This window comes from Saccostrea cucullata, unplaced genomic scaffold (genome assembly GCF_032062105.1).
Source record: "Saccostrea cucullata isolate Sc308-1 unplaced genomic scaffold, CSIRO_AGI_Scuc_v1 ctg2721, whole genome shotgun sequence".
NCBI lineage: Eukaryota > Metazoa > Mollusca > Bivalvia > Ostreida > Ostreidae > Saccostrea > Saccostrea cuccullata.
This window is the reverse complement of record NW_026936075.1, coordinates 39,912-55,098: the sequence shown is the minus strand read 5'-3', so window position 1 is coordinate 55,098 and position 15,187 is coordinate 39,912. Positions and strand designations below refer to the sequence as shown.

At 31.7% G+C, this 15,187-nt stretch overlaps 1 long non-coding RNA gene across 1 annotated transcript; it reads right to left on the bottom strand.

The window, feature by feature from the left end:
* Positions 1-2,970: 2,970 nt before the first annotated feature.
* LOC134244715 (uncharacterized) lies at positions 2,971-14,299 on the bottom strand. The gene is made up of 3 exons (XR_009987274.1): positions 14,132-14,299; positions 13,884-13,972; positions 2,971-3,077 (listed from the first exon to the last, which is right to left on the bottom strand). It is a non-coding gene; the product is annotated as an uncharacterized LOC134244715 (long non-coding RNA).
* Positions 14,300-15,187: the final 888 nt, after the last annotated feature.

Here is a 15,187-nt window from a genome sequence, read left to right as displayed (position 1 = left end):
ACACCCCAAATGCAATAGCTCCACATTTCTCATAAAATCTAGGTCCTCTACCAACAAAAAACCTTCAACCAATGGCAAATATGACATGCTGGAAGCTCCTTTCAGTGTTATCAAAAGTAATCGGAAATGACAAGGCCAGTCACGTCTTTTCTCACAGGAATATATTTCTGATCCACCTTTGGAGTATACAATAATGGTGTTCTGCGTGAAAGAAGCAATGCTTTTCAAATGCATCTCCCCTGAAAGATAGGTAAATATAAATAACAAAGAATTCTATAGTCCAAACTATATACATTGTAAATACTTCATTGTTCGGTGTTTTTTGGCAATGTTGGCTCTTCAACTAGTACATGCAGTACCGGTAATTTAAAACATTGTTAGAATTTGTAATTTTGTCAGACATTGTGGAAAGAAAGAGATCCGAAAAAGGAAGATAAATAGATAGATTCTAGTACATGTATATATTTATATATTTTTTAAGTAAAAAGTTTAATGAATTAAAGTAAATTCTTACATAAATCTTTAGTATCCCTTGTGGATGTTGATTTCATTGCCTTCTATATTAGATTTTTTTTATCCTTGTGAAAAATATAAGACATATATCAGAACAGAAACTTCCCTACATGTAAACTATGTATCAAGAAAAAATGGTACATATACATGTACATTGTATTGTATTTTCATAACATTTTTTAAAGAAAGGACGTAGTGATCTCTAGACAAAAGAGTTTACTTGTTGAATTAAATTAAACAATACACAAAAAAAATCTGTTAGTGAAAAAAAAATTAACAACATTAACATTCCAAATTGGTTCAAAGAAACAAAGTAGCAAAAGTATTTTTCTTGTTAAAAAATCATGAGTTTTGTTGAAATGACTGCTATAAATACGCACTGGACAATTTCTGATTTCATAGCAAACAACAGCTATGACAAAAGTCAAAAAATCCTATTTCGTGTGGAGGGGGGGATGTAGTAGATAAACTTTTTCTCAGCGTCAGTTACTTTCAGTACCTATTGTATTACTACATGTTCGGTAAATTACTATAAATCTATAAGTTGAGGGAGGGGGGGGGCAACCAGGCATTCAATTAACATTTTCTATAGTATAAGTAAAGTGGGCACAAAAAATTGCTGTTGCTACTCCCCTGTTTAATGTGTGTTGGGGGTTGCAAAATTTAAAAAAAAATCTGCGTTCTACAGAGGTGTTCAACACGTGAAACAGCGGATCTCCATTTTTCCCATGTTCAATCTCTTCCGTATAAATCCAGAACAGGTGTCAGGTCCCAGCCAATACTGATGTGTTACACGTGTCAAAATAAACCGATTTTTTTAACATGCCAAAACTGACAAAACAAAAGATCGCTAATCGGTGACAAAATTTCACATTTGTGCTTTGAGACTACGATCAGTTATAAATGGCAGATAATTTTAGAATAAGTGAACAAACCTTACATAAGTATTTCCTACACCTAGACATTTTCTAAATTGAATTTCAATCAGAAAAAACACGCATATGGTCCACGTATTGCAGTCCTTTTTTAAAGGACAGCAACTTGTTGATTTCATATAAAGACATCTTATAAGGCCATGAAAATTAATTTCTAGGTTCTCAGGACCTCCCTCATTTCTTCCTCGGGTGCCTCATTGAACCTCTTTATTGCTAAATCAATACTTAAAAACAAAAAAAATCACCTCCCTCATCATTTTTTGAGATTTTGTACAATGTAAAATGCTTTTTCATCATTTTTGGGGGCAATAAAATGGTAAATATATAAAAAGGCTCCCTCCCTCACCATACATCTAAAAAAAAAAAAGAGAAGAAAACCTGAGAACCAAAAAATTAATTTTGCGAGGCCTAAACTGTACATATCTATAAAATATCTGTACATTGAGTGTTTTTATCGGGGGCGGAAATCAGGCCGCCCCATGTATATTACATTTACCTTTTCTTTGAGTCTTATATTAAGTTGCACATAGCCTTAAAGTTAAATTTATCTTAGATGGAACTAGTAAAATAAATTACTAGTACCGTAAAGGGTTGCTTTGCATACCTTGATACATCAACAGCTGATTAGCAAGTCTCACTCTAGTATTTCTCAGTTCTTCACTTGTAATGTTTGAAATACTGTCTTTTGTAAAATATCGTTCACAAAACTAAGGATAAAAAAAATTCAATATTTTTCTTTAAAAGGCAGAATATCATGCAAGCTAATTATAACAAAAAATCTTATTTTGGCACTATTACATATGGTCTTTCACAATACTAGAATTTCTTTTTTTTTTAACTGCATGAATAATTCAATTAAACAAAAAGAATGAATTTAGAGTAATCCATAAAATCAATTATTAATATATGTAATATATAAATGTTATATTATACATTTATTGACTGAGTTCGAGGGCAACATGCGTTTTGTCGGACCCAAGAACCAAACTGTCTGCCTGAGGCCGTTAGGCCGAAGGCAGACAGTTTGGTCCGAGGGTTCGACAAAACGGCGTATTTTGCCCGAGAACTCTGTCAATAAATGTTTTGTTATACCTTTCATTTTATTTTATTTTTTTAATATATATTTAATTGTATTTTGTACTTAATTCCGTGATGTAACATCAGATCTATCACTGTTTAATACCAGCGAATGAAAATGAGATGAAGCCCCGCCCACTCTGTGACGTAAGCGGTCCAACATCTCTCCGAGCGGTCCAACATCTCACTCAGCGGTCCAACATCGATTTTTTTATGCCCGCTCAGCAAAACATTAAAAATGTTAGACTTTTTTGTATAGAATTGTATAGGAACAAATTTCTAAAGGTATAACAATAATTTCTGGTCTCTAGAAATACACAAATACAATATATGAATCTAAATTGAAAGTGTGCGTTTTGAAATCAAGTATTTTCCATTGAAAAATAAGAATTCTAATTAATTATAACTAAGGCATTCTTTCCTACCAGAATTATGTATACACCACAATTTTGCCCATCTTGCTGTTTTGTATGAGGAACAGTTTTAAGAGTCCATTTCTCCTCAGACTTGCCTGCCTCTAGTCCAAGGCTTATTCTTCTGTTGAAGAAATGACTGAAATTGAAAGATATTAAACTTTTCACGTGCACTTTCACTGGATGAAAAATACAGTTTCCGCATTACTGAAACTCTACTGAAACTCTGCGGAAACTTAAGGTTACTAATAGTTTCTGCAAAGTTTCAGTGCGGAAACTTCAAGTTTCATCAAGTTTCCGCAGTGCGGAAACCAAAGGTGTCCACGAATCCAAATAGTTTCCGCAACTGAAACTTGCTGAAACTTGAGGTATACGCAAGGTTTCAGTATGCGTATACGGTTGAAATACATATGGTTTACTAATGGTTTCCGCAACAGAAACTTGCTGGAACTTGAGGTATACGCAAGGTTTCAGTACGCGTATACAGTTGAAATACATATGGTTTACCAATGGTTTCCGCAACAGAAACTTGCTGAAACTTGGGGTATACGTAAGGTTTCAGTATGCGTATACAATATTGATATACATAGGGTATACAATAGGTTTCCGCAACGGAAACTGTAGTTTTCAACCAAAAGTCATTTTCCCCCTGAATTCTCATATTGGAAAAAACAACAACACACTATCACTAGTTACCAAAGAATATTTAATGTTATTATCAACATTTACATACATCGGTTGAACATTTTTCTCTTGCATCATAAACATTTTTACAGCTAAGTCCAAGCCCTCAAGTCACGACAGGGGGACAGAGAAAATGTCCGCATTTAATGATGTCTCATATATCAGAGATATAATCTTGCGAGAGGAACTTAGAACTGCATTACTGCAATCAATCAATTAAACCTGAATTCGGTTTATGCACGTCTAGTATTATTAAGGAAATGTAAAATTACTTGGTATAATAAATGCACAAGTTCACATCATAAGTAGCCAATAAGCACCAAGGTGGATTCCTTTGTTAAAAATTCAGTTTGTAGTCCATCATCAACCTACAGAAAAGTCCTTGAGTGGTTCTCATTCTTTGATGACCCACTTACACTTATCATGCTTATGCTAGTGGTGGCTGCATGTTTTTGGAACTGTGCAACACATCACTGTAGTCTACATGTATGACCTGTTCCAGTTTCAGTTGACTTTAAAAATATCAATGCTTGAGTATAGAGAGACTTGTTTTCATCATTGGAGAAATGATATCATGTTCAAGTTGGATTGATCTGCTCATCAGGTACTTCAACCTATTGAAAATATACATAAATATAGTTTAACAAAATCCCAATCTAAATAAAACAACATGTTAGATCCTCTCGCATACTCACTTCACAACATCTACCAACATCCCATAGAAGGTCACGTCAGATGTCAAATACGGAACAACTCTAGACTTATTCGTTCCAATTTATGAAATACAATAATTTTGCAGTTGACTATTTGATTGGTTAATAGAATTTGACCTCTGACGTGACACTCTACAGGATGTTGTTAGATTTAGGCAGTATCTAACATTTAATATTAAATGGATGGACAAAGTCCCTAATGCTGTTCTAGTACAAGCTTTTGTTTGATTAATTTCACATTTTAAGCATATTTTTTTTATAAGCATGATTTAAAATGAAATCTAAAAATTTATCAAGTGTAAAATATCATTAGTGTATGATGCCTCTTTTAAACACTTGACAAGGGATAATGAAATAAACAAACTTGATTTATTTAAACATGTTAAATGTACCTGAATATGTATGTATAGATTTGTTCCTGATTTTCAGAATAAATTAAGGAATTTTCTTTCATTCTACTTGTTCATCAAAATATTTTTTTTTATTTGAATAACAACTAGAGGCCCATAGACCTAATAGGTATCGTGTAACAACTTTCACTCAATTGAATTTGGTTCGTATTTTAAACAAAAAGCCATGAAATTCCAAATTTTGAAAGACGCACCATTGTTTATCATAATTATACGCTTAACATGCTTACTCTGGTTACTCAGAAACCAAAGGTGGATCAGAGTAATAAAGATAAAATGCTTTTCCATTTTAAAACCACAGTTGTGTACCCCACCCCACAGGAACCACTAACCCTGGGGCCACAGATTTCAAAATTTTCTAAATGTTATCTTAAGTTTTATTTCATCATAAATGGTTGATTAATTCCAAAGAGCTATATGGACCAACCCTAGTACTAGAACCCCTGACCTTGGGGCTATGAATTTCATAATTATGGTAGATGACTCAGTGCTCATTTCAATCATGCCAACAGTTTGACTGCTTGATGTCCAGGAGTAAAAAAGAAGGGGGTATCATAAAATTTGCAGATTTTGTTCCCCTTCAACCGTAGATGCTTTGTATCAAAATTGGTTGAAATTGGTTGAGCGGTTGCAAGGAAGAAGCTGAAAATGTTCAAATGTCAACACACAACAGACAAAAACAGATAGTAATAGGTCACCTGAATTTATTAAGGTGACCTAAAAAATGCCCTGCTTATAAATACTTATATTAAATAAATCAGAGAATTTTAGTAGTAAGCTCGCAAAATGAGACTTTCTAAGAAAATGTTAACATCTGTTAATTTGATGGAAATGCCGAACATATAAAGATATTATATAAAGCTTAAAAAGTAGAGGAAAGCAGCTTACACCCCCCTCCCCCACAACACACACTGACAACCACTGACTATTATAAATAGAGAGCTTTAAATTATACAGTGAGTTTAAGAAAATAAAAACATAAACTTTGTGCTTTAGTCCTTAATTTCCTAAAATAGAGTTACATAAGTTCTTACTACTAAAACATACTTTTTAACAGAAGTGTTCTTCATCCTCTCTTAGTTTTCAGATGATTTGTTCCATGGATATCTGAAATTAAAATAGATCGAGTTAGTACAGTACCGTACAGTAATAAATTTTTTGTTTTTAGCATGAGCTCAGAAAAGTCCCTAAAACTACTTGCATGCCCATTTCCTTGCATTTGACATGCAGTGAAAATTCTATTGCACATGACAAAGAAAAAAAATGATTGGAAGTTGTATCATTTTAAAATGGACACAGTCACACTCTGGTCTAATTCTAAGTGGCAGTCCTATCAGGCTATCACAATCTCAATTTACAAGATTTTGAAAAGCAATTATATCTGAGAGTGAGAAAAATTAAATAAGTTATAATTTTCCATAAAAGCAAGACTACATCTAAATTATATTTGTTTAAGATATGTAGGCCTTCTCCGATTCAAAATTATAATTCATTTGATAATTAATTTTATTAAATATTCTATTTTATATCAAGGGAAGATCATTTGTATAATAACACAGAACTAGGACTCTTCAGTGGCCATTGTTGAAAACTGATTTAATTAGTGATAGAAATATGGCAAATGGTAAACAGCTATAAACCTTACAGAGAGATTACAAAAATCTTATTTGTCAGTCATTTTATCAAGTCAATAAAATTTAGAGATCATAGAAGTATTATGTCAAATTTTCATAATGGGTCACACTGTCAGTTGTTAGCGCGACACGCCTAGAGTTGGGGAGTAAGAGCTGATTCCTACATCAAGGGTCTGAATCCAATGTAGTACATAGGGACTGGTCCCTCGGATGAGACTGTGTTGGTGACTTGTCCACATTAACAAAAAGTTCTCTTAAGGGTAACAAATAAATACAAGTATATGACTGTATAATGAATCAATATATGTAACTTGAGAAATTGAAAATGTCCATTTGCCCATTTCATCAAGCTCCAGTCTATCATTATAATACATACTTCAGGTAAATACTGTTCTGTTCATATCAAAAGAATCATTTTTATGGTTGTGATTTCTGATGTATTTAGAAACTGCACCACATTTAATACACAAGGTACAATAAAAACATGGTATTTCTAATGAACAATTACACCATGCACACTACCGGTTAATCAAGTTTTAGGTTGCTAAAATAGTGTTAATTGTTTCATATAGATCAAAACATGCACATGTGTCAGCATGATGTTTATGTATCTTTGTGTATAACTATTTTGTTCACGTACGACAATGTTTCAAACTCATAATGTATGGTATGAAACTTAATAAAATACTTCAATTTGAATAATGTCAGGCATTCTGAAAATTATTAAGTCACTTTCATATCACAAAATCTGCAAATTCTCAGGAATTTTACTTTCATGACTATACAACATGTACAAATTGGCATTTCACAGTGATACAATACTACACAATGGCATTCTCCCAACATGATGCCCTCTAACATGTCTAATATTTACGATTCTAGACTGCATGTATGTTAAAAATATATATTCTACCCCTTCCTCGGCTGTACAGCACAGTCTTCCATCAATAATAAAAACAATTCAGCAAAAAATAAATGTAGGATTCAAGAAACTACTCCTGCGAATAACAATGAACAGTTCTAGCCGGTACGTCGATTTACCCAAATGGACCCAAATGGAACCCAAATGGACCCAAATGGAATCAAATGGACCCAAATGGAAATCAAATGGACCCAAATGGAAATCAAATGGACCCAAATGGAATTTTTAATATGTTTTACTGCGGTTTTATCAACTTTTACTTGTAAATTAATTACTCTTTTGATTATTTTAAGTATTTTATGTGTTTATGTATGTTTTTTTGAAAATTAATTAAATACTTCATACATTATATTATTATTATGTGTCAAAGTTCGTTTATTTTTTTACGAATAAATATATTTGCATGTGATTATATTATTTTTTAAGGGGGGATATATCATCGATTTCAATTATAAATGGGTAATTGTCCAATAGGATCGATGAATTTGTACTATAAATTGGAGTACTTAGCAATAACCAATGCGATTTATTTATATCTTTGAGAAGATAATTATGAGACATTTACATTTTAAAAACACGCGTTTTGGGGAAAATTCTCCCTACCTGAATTTTTCTTCAAGGAGAATTTGGATTCTATGTACGGTAAGTCTTTTTTCTACATTAAATGATTTTTCTATATAAGATATTAAAAAAGCATTAATTTAATGAAGTAAATCAATACATATTTCCTTTTATATTAGATAAGAAATAATTTAATATTTTACTTTACTCCGGCTTCGTATATAGACATTGATAAGCATACTGTTGCATTCGTTTAAATAGAAAAAATAAATAGATCGTACATACAAGATATTTTACAATTAAATTATTTTTATACCTGCAATATAGATTAATATAAAAGGCATCAATTAGATTTTAGTTTATAAATCAAGTACTATAATCACTTTAATTATATACACATAACAACATTACAATAGTCTTAATCTAAATGTGTATTTTTTTTAGAAGATATAATTATTTACCCGTATTAATTAGACCTTATAGTTGATACTGTTCTATAGTAGGGTAATGACGGTATTGTTATCAAAACAACCGATTATTTGACACGCGTCACATAATTTGTGTACTCCTAATAAACAAAGGAAGGCAGTAGTTCAAATTACACAACTCTTCGCATTTTGTTAAAATAAATTGCAAAAAATATTTACTACTATTGTATAGTTAAGCGTAGGTTTTTCTTTATATCAGTAATCCATTGATTTTGGAAGAAATCTAAATGTATTCCTTTTTAATTTCGATCTGTAAATGTTTAGACATACTCAATGTCGCTCTGAAAAAAGCTGTAGCCGTGCATCATCAACGTTATCTATAGAATTTGATAACTGCTAACGATCCCTATATTTGATTATCTAAATATTATTAAACGTTTATTCATTCAGTTACTTTGATCAAACTTGAATAAAACAGTTATTTATCGATATAAATTTTAATAATTAACTTTAAGAAATGACTACAATAAGAGATTGAACGATAAACTAATTTTATTTTACATCTAAATCCTTCAAATACTCAAATAATTTATTTTTTTTCACTTTATATAACCAAGATAACGTTTAATATGAAAAATATTATATTTTAATTTCCATTTTAATTTCCATTTGGGTCCATTTGATTTCCATTAGGGTCCATTTGATTTCCATTTGGGTAAATCGACGCACCCTCAACTCAACAGTTATAATGAACAACAAACTTCACCTTTTCTGAAAGAACATAAGCGTGGGGGCAAATCTTTCGATTTTCAGAAAAAGTAAACACCGGATACAAGTTCATAACGATATTATCCTCTAAAACCAACCTACATTTAAAATTCCGGAATACTACAACACGTATTTTTTTTTTAACATGATCGGGACGATGCAGAAAAACACATTCTAATAATCATACGAAAACATGCAAGATAAATACAATGGTACAAAATGCATGCGGCCGTTTTCACAGCAATTAATTATACGTATTACAACCTAAGCTGAGAATGATTTACAAGGCGCTTTTTCAAAATAATTAAAACTGTACAATGGTCGATTTGAATTTTTGGAACGCGCCGTTTTGACCCAACTTTATTCTTACGATTGCAGACAAAAAAAAAATAAAGGTGCTCTGAACTGTAAGAAATAACTACCTGTATCTATTCTGTCGTTTGAGGTGTCTTTCTTCTGTGTAGAGTCAAAAGACCTTCTCATCTCTGTTGTTTTTCTTGAGCAAGTTCTTGGTGTTTTCTTCGCCATTTTGTCCCTCTTTCTTCTACTAAAAATCTAACCAATGAGAGAGAAGCATTCTATCGCGATACGCCACCTAGTGATTGAATGTCAGTCTCTACGGAAAATTCCCCTTAGTTTTTGCAGAGACAAATAAAACATGGTTTTATATGTCTCTGGTTTTTGCATTTCTCTTTTGGCAATATTTTTTTTTCACGTTTTATATTGCAGACGTCCTTGCATTTATGACAACTGAATGAACCTGTCAGTTTTAAATGCTTAGATAAAATTAATCATGGAATCGAAGTTAGATATAAAACCGTATTGCAGTCCCTTATTATCATGGTTATCATGATTATGGTAATTGTTGAAACGGACTGTCCAGATTTTTACAAATAGATTGAAAATCAAATACACATGTACTTAGATTATTGTGTAAAAAAAAAAGGTATACAAGTCAACAAAGTTATGCTGATGGCATATCCACACACAAGAGCGATTTTACCCTCCCCCCTTTCTAGTAAGCGATACGAATTAGCTGGTTAAAACTTTATAACAAGTCTGCAAATTTATATTTATATGTTTTTTTTTAAATCTGAATCTACGGGATACATTTTTATTTGTGTCCTAAAATAGAATAGATAAATTAACATGTAAGTTTATAATCATTGTTATACAGTGAATTATATAATGATTAATTTTGACCTTCGTAACTTAAATAAAACGAAGAAAAATATTACAAACTATATTAGAATGTGTTGTATGAATCTCTGTCTCTGTCTCTCTCTGGTATTGCTTTTTATACCTTTGTGAAACTCAAAAGCAAAATTGGAGTTATAAGAATTATTAATCAATTGTTAAAAATTTCCATCTCAGAAAATATCTACATGTAAAATTTTAAAATAGTAAATACCGCTACTTCTCAGCATTAGACGATGAACAAAAAATTATTGGATATTACTCAATACAGAAGATACAGAAACTCTTAATTTTGCAGGCAAATTTATAAATGATATCATGTAATAGTGGTCATAGTCCTTTACACATGTCATGTATATTGTTGGTTACTAAATCTATTTATCTTTTTTTTTTCTTAATCTTTTTCTTATTATTGTAATAACTTCACACTTTTCTGTTTTGGACTCTAAATTAGAAATAAAACGTTGTTTTATTGTGTACTTAGAAATAACCTAGAGAATAAAAGTTATGAAATAAAATTCATAGACTTTGTTTTCATTAGGTTGTGTGTCATCGATCTCTATATATTTTCAATATTTGAAGTTAATACAATGGCGGCAAACAAGGAATACCATTAACTGTCGTTTTTTTTGTGATTGCCGATTTCTATGTGGAGAAATTGTAAAATAAAATTGAATTTTTTTAAATAGTCTATAGATTACTATTAGATTAGTTCTTTTATTTATTAGATTGATCTATAGATAAATATCTGAGAGGTTTTTCTTTTTTTTTTCTTTTAATCACCAACACGTGATAAACTTAATAGCTTATATGAAACATTTTATATAAAATATTTTATAAAACAATCTTATTTGTTTGATTTAGGTGAAGTTTTATATATATAGTGTGTGTAAGATTTTTTTTTAATTTTTAAAATTTGAATGTTCAGACACCTTGGGGTCATTACTAGTGACTATACTGTGTATGCCATGTACTGCATGTATATATTACGCCTGGTCACAGCCCATTGTTCCTCTAAGGTAGAAAAACCTCTCAATCCACATAGAATATACAAAAAATACACCAACACGGAAGCAGGTGTCTTCGCGACACGTGTCTCCCCACCTGTGGCACGTGAGGACAGGTGCCCGCGAGTGGGGTTCAAAGAAAAGGATTGAAAATTTGATCAACTTACATACTACTTTTATTTTTAAAAAAAGTGTTTTCTAAATCACAAATTTAGCACATTATATACATCTCAATACGAATACAATTGAACATATTACTTAAAAGTATAGGTACCGCATTTTCAGTAATATTGCATTAATTAACATCACGAAAGCAAGATATTTGAAAAAAAAAATAAATAAATAAAAAAGCCTACACATAATTTGCAATCTAATTAAAATGAGATCTTCCATTCGCTCCCAAGGTATTGTTTCACAAAACAGACTTTTTACATTAATATTAAGTCTTCCTCGTGCGAATAAGCATTTGGGTAACAAATGAGACGATTTAATTTTAATTAGATTGACATAATATGCTGCAGATCTTAAGAACCATGGCATCAAATGTTCAGGACATGTTTTCTTGCAATATTTACCCGCGGCTTTCGAATAAGATTAACTCGTGTTAAACGAATAAAATGTATTCATGAGAACGGAGATAAAAATACATAATTATATGTACGAGATATTAAATCAATGTATTAAATTATAAAAACAAATAATACAATGTAGTAACTATTGCACTATATATCTATGTTGAACACTGAATAGTAAAAAAGGCTTCCTAGTAAGTATGTGTTGTTAACAAATTGTATTATTGAAATGATAATTTCCCATTCAGGAATATAGATACATGTATAAGGAATATAAATGCAAAACTTGCTATCTCAGAAAATGCAAACGTTCGCTCTCGTAATTATCTGTATTTCATGCACGAAGAAGACACACTAATTTTCTTTTTTAAACAAATTAACATTAAATGTAATTGTAGACAGGGGAATTCGAACCTCCATATATAACCTTTGATTTGTTCTCATCAGGAAGTACTGTATTATTTTGTGAAAATAATGTATGTTATGAAAATAATTAATTCCCGAGGGGGAGTCTCGAGTTGGGTAATGTAGAAAATCCTGGTGAGAGGAATCGATTTTGTTTAGAAATGATATATATTTTTTTAATTTCAGCACAATATGAAATAAATTAATACGAAGCAAGGATCTTGTATAAAGTGCTTATCATTGATATCAATATCGGTATGTGTTAATTTACACAGAGCACATCTCAAAATCTGAACATGAACTAGTAGATATCTGGTATTTAAAAATAAAACCATTTTTAAAAATGTATAAGTGAATAAAATTATGATATGGGTTGATTTTTTCTACTCTTTTGAAAAAAAAATAATAATAAAAACAGTTTCAGTTCGGTTTCAGCATGCGAAAACCATACAGAATCAAAATCAATAGTAAAGATAATATGAGTTGATTTTTCTACCCTTTTGAAAAAAAAAATGCGGAAACCATATGGAATCGAAATCAGTAGTAAAAAAGTCATTTGAATTGATTTTTTTTTACCCATTTGAAAAAAAGAAAAGAAAAAGTTTCAGTTCGGTTTCAGCATGCGGAAACCATATGGAATCAAAATCAATAGTTTCCGGAAACTGAAACCTACTGAAACTAAAAAGTATCGTTAAATTGACATTTCATTAAATTTTACATTGGTTTCCGTTTTGCGGAAACTATTTGGAAACAAACCTAATAGTTTCAGCATACGGAAACCCTACAGAAACTATTATAAAAGGATATGGAAATAACGAACAGTATTCAATCTCAACGTCCATTAAACAAATATACAAAACAAGAGCAGAGCAAACACGGACCTCCGAAACATCAGAGGTGGGATCAGGTGCCATGGAGGAGTGAGCATCCCCTGCTGACCGGTCACACCCGCCGTGTGCTCATTGTCATAATCAGGAAATAACGGAAAAAATCCGTAGTCAATTCAGTGTATAAATAATGGACTAACAATTGGTATGAAAAACGTCAGTCAGCATTTCATTCAATGATAAATTGTATTTGCTGACAAGGTCATTGTATCGACCATAGAATTTACGAAATGATGACTTTAAACGAGACTGTTGATATTCTTGTTTCATCAACTTGCTTGTCAATAATTTACCTCGTTTAAGAAATTGTTCATACGTAGAGCATGCTCTTGCGTATCGAATCAACTGAGATATAAATACTCCGTATGCAGGTGATGAAGGTATATTGCTGCATAAGTAAGGGAAGTTGACGATAGAAAAGTTAAAGTCATCACGTTTATCATATAGCTTGGTTGTTAGATTACCATTTGTGTCTTTTTCAAGTAAAATATCCAAGTATGAAGCAGATGTGTTGGACTTGCATTGCGGAAACCATACAGGAAACTTCAACGCCAAGTTTCAGCAAGATTTCCATATAGTTTCAGTTTTGCGGAAACTGGACTTTTCACCCAGTGTTTGATAGTACATCTTATATATTATTTAACTAATTAAAAGATTCATTGAGTTATACGCTTAGTAACAATCAAAAAATCTTAAACCTTCCTTTATTTTTAGTCAATTTTCATTTCTTTTTCTTTCTATGTGTAATAAAACATACCTCAAATTTTCTTGAATGCGCCTCTTCTGCAGAAGAGTCTCACCAAGAGGATTATAGAAGAATATAGTTCTTGTTGATGGTTCTATTACCTATTTATGGTTTTGTAAAACACATCCAAATATGAATGACAAATAATGCATTTACATGTAAACACAATAATTATCATCTTACACCTCATTATCTAGTTACATACATGTATTCTGAATCTGAAATCAATATTTAATCTACTTTTAGTAAAGATTAATTACCACAAGGTCCCAGTGTCCCATTTGTTGGAGATATGCCCCAATTATCACTTGATAGTCAAGTAACTGAACCTGAAGAAAAGAAAAAATGACTCTAGAATTAATGCATGCATGCAGGGTCACCAAAAACTTGTTCCAGACCAGAGGATTTCAGAATAATTTTCTTCTTTACAGGGGCATATCCATGTATTTTAGGTATTCAAAATGTAATACTACCCTTGGCATGTTAAAAACAAGAGACCCACGGGCCTTATAGGTCACCTGAGCATTATGCAACAACTTACCAGTTATTTAATTTGATTCATGTTTTAACTTAAGCCAGATGATATATGGCATTCACAATTTTGAAAGAGGCACCATTGATCATCATAACAGTACACTTAGCAGTTGCTTAGCTTGGTTACTGAATACCCATACGCACGGTTTATGGCAGCGAATTTAAGAATATTCTTAACTGAGTAATTTTCAAGGCTTGAGTTGAAAATTTTTTTGAGAATTCTAAAAGTTTTATGGCGGTGGGGCCAGGTATCGCTTTCCCCCGTCACCCTCCTCACAATAGCGCTTCACAAAACGATAAATAGTCATTCTATTCTTCTGCATCCCGTGTTCCTTCTGTAAAACATGAATGAAGGATATGGAAATAACGAACAGTATTCAATCTCAACGTCCATTAAACAAATATACAAAATAAGAGCAGAGCAAACACGGACCTCCGAAACATCAGAGGTGGGATCAGGTGCCATGGAGAAGTGAGCATCCCCTGCGGACCGGTCACACCCGCCGTGTGCTCGTTGTCATAATCAGGAAATAACGGAAAAAATCCGTGGTCAATTCAGTGTATAAATAATGGACTAACAATTGGTATGAAAAACGTCAGTCAGCATTTCATTCAATGATAAATTGTATTTGCTGACGAGGTCATTGTATCGATCATAGAATTTAAGAAATGATGACTTTAAACGAGACTGTTGATATTGTTGTTTCATCAACTTGCTTGTCAATAATTTACCTCGTTTAAGAAATAGTTCATACGTAGAGCATGCTCTTGCGTATCGAATC